The sequence below is a fragment of the Alexandromys fortis genome, unplaced genomic scaffold, assembly GCF_014885135.2.
Source record: "Alexandromys fortis isolate MF-2015 unplaced genomic scaffold, M_Fortis_MF-2015_v1.1 scaffold_2_26212498_36691700, whole genome shotgun sequence".
NCBI classification, from domain to species: Eukaryota; Metazoa; Chordata; class Mammalia; order Rodentia; family Cricetidae; genus Alexandromys; species Alexandromys fortis.
The window spans coordinates 10361650-10368884 of NW_026067931.1; the positions used below are offsets into that span (position 1 = coordinate 10361650).

General features: G+C 42.9%; 1 non-coding gene across 1 annotated transcript; it reads right to left on the reverse strand.

Moving 5' to 3' along the window:
* Positions 1–2387: 2387 nt before the first annotated feature.
* On the reverse strand, positions 2388–2494 carry LOC126503688 (U6 spliceosomal RNA). Its single transcript, XR_007592364.1, has one exon. It is a non-coding gene; the product is annotated as a U6 spliceosomal RNA (small nuclear RNA).
* Between the last annotated feature and the right edge of the window lie 4741 nt (positions 2495–7235).

Consider the following 7235-nt stretch of genomic DNA (forward strand, 5'->3'; position numbering starts at 1 on the left):
CTGACCAAGTGTCTTCCTCGGCTTGGCACACAGACTCTCTTGAGAGGGCCCCTTCTGGGCATCTAGTCATTGCCCTTCCTCTCATGTAAAACTGGATGGGCTCACAATACTGAGCTGCCTCGGGCTCTTCTTTGCCACACACTTCTCTCTCCCCTGACATATGTATTCAGCCAGTCCCACGGAGGAGGACAGAGTGGCGTCGTCAACGTGCCCCTGACATGGACTCACTCCCCGCATGGCTACTGTGTCAGACAGAAATGTTCTTGCTCGAATGTGGTTATCAGGTGCAGATGACAAAGGGTGGAGATGTCCGAAGGGTTGCTAGAATTTGCTTGACTCTGATTTCAGTCTCTCAGAGATCACACTTAAATTGCAAGGTGCTTTTGAAAAGTAGTTTGCATAAACCTAGATCAAACATAGTTAGCACCAGATAATAGGGGGAAATGGAATATAAACATGAATAGAGTAGCTCCTGGCATAAAGTGAATACTCCATTAGAGTCAAATTTTCTTAATTTCTCAAATTTGAGAATTGAGGCAGAGTTTTTTTCATTAGATCCTTTCATTGTTCCTTCTGTTCCTCTGTGTTTGTTTTTTTTTTAAAGCACTAAAACCAGTTAATAATGTTTCTTTGTTCTGAATGAAACATCCCCTGATTTATTAGTTAAATGGCATTCAGAAGCACACTAATAGTTGATACACGAAATCATGGATGGTTTTGCAATCTAAATAACGATACGGCAACCATTTCGAAGAACCATGATGCACCCTTGTGTGCCTGCCCCACCACTTATGCACAAAGTCTTTGTGACAGTTTCTATCTGTGTAAAAATGGCATAACTTACGTGGCCTACAGGGATTAATAAACCGGGAGGGAAATTTTCTAAATAAACAAACCCTGAGGCTGATGTATTTGAGAACTCACATCTGGGGAGTTAAATCCACGCTCAACAGGATCATGGCTGGAATCTAGTCAAATGAGACAAATCCCAAAGGATCACCATGTTCCAGATGCTTCCAGGATATTTTTAGACCTGTGGTCTCTCACTAAAATACGCTCAGATTTGAGAGGAGGGATTTCTATCGGTAACCAGAAGGCTTTGCAGTGTGGGGTTTTTGTTCAAGCCAGAAGTGTGTACTATTCCAAATGTCTATGTATACATATCTATCTATTCTCCTATATCCTTCTCTCTCAAGACTAGTGCCAGGGCCGTGTGAGGTGACACACATCTGTAATTCCAGCACTTGGCAGACCAAAGCAGGAGGATTGCAAATTCAAAACCACCCTTGACTACATAGCAAGACCCTGTCTCAAAACAGAAAGGAGGGAAAGAGAGGGAGGGAGGGAGGGAGGGAGGGAGGGAGGGAGGGAGGGAGGGAGGGAGGGAGGGAGGGAGAGAGAGAGAACACCAGTGTCAGAACTCAACAACTATTTAAGAGCCCTGTCCTTAGCTTGGGCAAAACCTATAATTCACTACTACATCTCACCTGGTCTTGCCCCGCCTCTAGAATCATTCCTTTCTGCCTGCAGTGGCAGTTTGGCATTTATGGATACCTCAGAGGCTCATCAACTCAACCGAGAAGCCCACCCTGAATGGCAGAACTAAGACAAGAGAGGCAAGCACATCTACCTGTGGATCCTCCGAGGTCCTTGGAAGAAGTGTCAGTGGACAGCTGGAAGCAGAAACAGCTAGAACCAACGCTAGAGACAGGGTGGTGTGTTCTCTGCTGTTGACGGAACTACAAGTAGTATCTACCCACTATCACACAGTTACGCTTTTTTTTTTTTTTTGGTTGAATCACTTTATTAACAGTTCTTAGATCTGTTACTATTTTCCATATTTCCTTTGTAACAACAAATATAGGAGAATTCCAAGGGCTGGTTGATACTTCAATATGCTGAGCATCTAGTTGCTCCTGTATTAGCTGTTCTGAAGCCTGCAGCTTCTCTATTGTTAAAAGCCATTGGTTAACCCATACAGGTTTTTCTGTTAAGCATTTTAAAGGTAGGGTTGTTGGTACCTCTAAGAGTTTACCAGTCATTTTTCTGTTTTTGTACAGCCCAAATGGTCAGTGTCTGTTTTTCATAGCTCCATATACATATTTCCCAGAAACATGAGTTGGTTTATGGTCCGAGACTGCAGGAATGTTAATCTGGGTATTCCATTGCTGCAGCCCATAGATTCACTGCTATATTGGCCACATTTGGCCTCAGCCTCCTCTCTGTTCTTCTGGCCCTACGCATTCAACCCATCTCGTGCTTTGTTTTTACCTGAGATTGGGTTCCAATTCCTAGGAACTGAGCATCTGACTCCTGAAGAGGCCAATTAGGATGCCATGGTTCTGGAGTAGTAATCATCACATTTTTGCCTGTGTCTAGTAATCCTTCCAAATATGGAACACTTCATGAATTTGCATGCCATCTTTGCATAGGGGCCATGCTAATCTTCTCTGTATCATTCCAATTTTAGTTCATATGCTGCCAAAGTGAGCACCAGTCATGCTTAACATGTTATCTCTATTCTTATCTCCTAAGCATTACGAGCAAATCAGTCACGACGAGGCTCTCAGGCTAGGGCAGGGCATGCTACTCAATGCTGAGCAGCAGAGAAACACCCAGATTCCCCTGAAGGTGTGTTCAATGGAGTCAGTGCTGCTGGGTCACTTCAGGTGGCATCCTCCAACAAAATAATTGATAGTACCATTCCAAAAAGATGCACATTTTGACATTATATCTCTCACCTACAAATTAAAAATTTGCACATCTTCTCTTTCTCTAAGTCATCAGAGACATTTTTAACAGAGACAGGGGCAACATTTCTAGGAAGCTCAGCTATGCCCACAACCATGAATTCTTCAGGATCATAACCAGAAAGAAAGGTCAGTCACTATTTCTACCAAGTAAATCTGGCTTTGTGTGTGTGTGTGTGCATGCACACACACAAGCATGCACAATTGTAAAATGGATTCAAACATTCAAAGACTTGTCTACAATTACAGGCTAGAAGTTATTTGTTATTGTATTTACATTACAATATCCATAATATTACGGAAATCTACCCAAACACTCCATTATTTATATTTGATAAGAAATTTTAGGAATAATTTTCCCTAGACACTCATTTGCTTGTCAGCTTTCATGGTGGTGTTGTATAATCATATGTGAGTGTCTCTTTTTAATATTCCTAAAGTTTCAGTTTTATTTTTTAAAAAAAATTTTTTTTTTTTTTTGGTTTTTCAAGACAGGGTTTCTCTGTGGCTTTGGAGCCTGTCCTGGAACTAGCTCTGTCGACCAGGCTGGTCTCGAACTCACAGAGATCCGCCTGCCTCTGCCTCCCGAGTGCTGGGATTAAAGGCGTGCGCCACCATCACCCTTTATTTTAAAATTTAAAGCTGCCTCACATTAACTTTGGCTAAGGATGTGCTCTAAGGCCCTGCCCTAACTCCTGTTTCAATAGTTGTCTTCTCCCCTTATTTAAACAATGTTGCATTATTGTATCTACTTTGGTTCATTTAAATGCTATCTACTCTTATTCTTTTCTCCTGTCTAACCTCATACTAGTATTTCAATGTTTTATTTTAAAATGTGCAAAAAAAAAAAAGTAAGCATAAATTCTGGTGAATTTTTGAAGATAAAACCCACTATAACACCAGGACCAGTTCTGAGCAAATCGCCACCCACAAAGCTCTCTTCTTCCCTCTCCATCACTCCCACACCCACGGTGGCCATCGTCCCTCTCCAGTACTCCCACACCCACAGCAGCCATTGTCCCTCCCCATCACTCCACACCCACGGCGGCCATCATGACTCCTAACAAGCCTGGTTAGCTTTGCCTGCCATCTTCTTTATACAAATGGAATCGTATTGCAGCAACGATGTTTTGAAAATATCTGTTTGCTATATTCATTTGTTTGGCTCATTTTACTGATATCCAGCACTCTGAGGCCTGTTATCTCATCAGTCACAGGTTGCTTAGCAACCTGTCTGGGAAGTCATTCTCTGACTTCCTCCACCAGATCTCAGCTTCAGGCAGCTGAGAGGTCGTCCTCACTCCTAAATGCTCCTCTGCCAACAGCATCTTCTCTTTTTCTGAACTTTTAAAACACTGGAACAAAATAAATGAATGTATCTTATTCACCTAAGTGTTCATCAGGAACACTTACAATAGTACCAAGTTGTTTTTCAAATATTTTCTCTGCTTCTAGACAATAAATAGCCCATGTCTCTTAGATTCTGTCTTTTTAGATTTCTTAGATTCTACTTTCACTGCAATGAGTTAATGTCAATATAACTATATTATAACTATAATGGTTAATGTCAATAAAACTATGTTGTAGCTATATGTAACCATAATGGTTAACTAAAATGGTTAATGTCAAGTTGGTTTTCATCCACACTGTACTTAGAATCACCTGGGAGACTGGTCCGGCACACTTCCAGAGTGTTTGTGAAGGCATTTCCAGAGAATATTAACCGCCATGGGAAGTCTCACCCTGAGTGTGGACAGTGCTTTCCCAGGGACCGGAAGCGGGAGCAGAGCAAGACATAGTCTAATGTTCCTGGTTTTTTTTTTCTTTAGCCTTGACTGATAACCCTAGATTATGGCTCTAAGAAATGAGATCAAAACAGGCATTGAATCTCTATCTCTATGTGCCTGGAAATGCTCTCTTATCATCTTGAAATTGATAAGAATATTTTTCCGTTCTCGAGAGGGATCGATATAATCTCACATGAGAATAAAGAGTTAATCCTTCCACAGTTGCACCCCTCAGCCTTTGTCCTTCGGTTCCTTCTGCTCTGAACACCCACAATACACTGGATAGGATGCCTTTGACCTGATTTGGATCCTCACACTGCCAGTCATCAGCCAAGTTCCTAGGAAATCAAGATGTAACCAGTACCCACCTTGCAGGCTTGTGATGTATCTTAGCGAGGCCATGATATAGAGCACTTACCAAGGAGCCCGGGAAGTATACACTCCAGCTGCTAGCCATTTCCGTTTCCTTCCTGACTGTTTATTCCTCTCTCGCAGCTGAGAGTCACTTCCCTCTGGGCCCTGACCACCCTAGTCTTCTTTGTTCTTTGATTCTCCAGGAGCAGAATTGGCTTTATTCGGTGGCTATTTTCAATACCTACTGCCCTTATTATTCATAATAAGCGTTCACTGCGCACAACTGAAGAAAGAATAGTGGAAGGAAGAAGGGAATTTAAACACTAGGGAGCTCCTGCAATCATCTCCTAGAGCAAGAACCATTGCCTAATAGAAGGTGGACACCTGGGACCAGAAATGCCTGCTTCAGGCATTGTTGTTATAAACAGCGGTGCTCAGAGGGATCTTGTTTTTCTGTGATTGCAAATTAGACTTTAATATTAAAGAAAAATCCATTTTCAATGAGTATTTCAGTCTCCTAAAACTGGACCTGCCGAAGCACCACCACCGTCACGAGAAACCTGAACGTGGTTTAAGACATGAGAGGTGGAAATGTCATCAGTTACCAAGGGCAGAAATCAGTATGGCAGCCTTTTAAGGGCTGAAGTAAATAAATAAGAGTTTATGTCTAATTAGACTTGGATTTAAAAGTATTGTGTGGACAATTAAAGAAGAAGAGGCTGTGGGTTTGGAAGCGAGCAATGGGGTACATGGGAGGAGCTGGAGGGAGGAACATTACAATTTCAAAAAATGAGCAATGGTAAAAAAAAAATAAAGACATTGTACGAGAGAAAATGATGTGGAAAATGGATGCATTTTCATTCAAAGAGCTTTGTCCAAATCCAAGCACTAATTCACACTCCAGAGAATCCACATGACCACATTTGAGGATCCCTGTGGCAATCCTGGTCCACCCCTTTGCCAGATTGTAAATTCTTGGTAATCAGGCTGACGAGGGAGAAATCCAGATAAAACAGAAATGCTGCTTCTGTTATGAGGTGCGGGTGAAATTCACACCTCAGAGCCACCCCACAACACTAGGAAATCATCTCCGACTTCACAACCCACAGCTTTTCTCCCTTTCATTAACATTGGATAGACCATCAGCAAAACAAGCCTTTGAAGAATACAGGAGTCTGGGGCCAAGAACCATGCTGGGCTAAGAATCCGCACAGGAGCAGAAGGAGTGAGAAGAACCCCGCAAGGCAGCCACCCTAGAATTCTCCGCCACCACCTTCCTCGCCGAGTCCGCACAGGAATCAAGGTTAACCCCCTCAATCTTGTCCTGAACTTTCATTGAGAGAGGGTCCCTCTGTGTAGCCCTGGCTGACCAAGAAATCACTCTATAGAGCAGGCTGGCCCTGAACTCACAGAGATCCACCTAGCTCTGTCTCCCGAGGGCTGGGATTAGAAGCGCGTGCCTCCGTGTCTGGTGATAACTAAAGAACTTACTCTTTATCACTGACTCAAGACACTTTTGTTGTTTGGGTTTATATTTTTATTGTAAAAATCTCCAAACATGTAAAGCTAAACTTTATGTAAACCCAAATACACATTGCATACTCAACAGCCAACAGCATCCTACCATCAGTATTTCCTTTGCACTCCCAAAAGTCCCTTTCTTTACTTTTCTTTGCTTTAAATCAAATCCCAGAGCTCAGCCCAGGCACACGTCTGCACCCTCAGCTACATAAGAGGCTGAGACATGAAGATCACTTGAACTGAGGAGTTTGGGGCTATCACGAGCTACAAAGTGAGAGCCTAGCTTAAAACAACAACAAAACTAACAATAAATGTGCTGGGCACACAGGAAGTGGTGCTCAGGGAAACTGGCAGAAGGGGGAGAAGGACTGTGGGAGCCAGAAGTACCAAGGACACCACAAGAAAACCCACAGAATCAACTAACTTGGGCTCATAGGGGCTCATAGAGACCGAATCGCCAACCAGGGAGCCTGCATGGGACTGACCTAGGCCCTCTGTGTGCCTTGGTCTTCTTGTGGGGCTCCTAACAGTGGGAGCAGGGGTTGTCTCTGACTCTGTTGCCTGCTTTTGGGGTCTTTTGTTCCTACTGGGTTGTCTCATCTAGCCTTAAGAAGAGGGATGGTACCTTGTCTTACTGCAACTTGACATGTCATGTTTGGTGATATCTATGGGAGACCTGCCCTTTTCTGAAACCAAATAGTAGATTGGAGGGCAGAGTTGAGAGGAGAGGAGGGAGGGGAAAAACTGTGGCCAGGATATAAAAATAAATAAATATTAAAAAAATTAAATAAATGAGGCTGGAAAGACAGTTCATAGGTGAAGT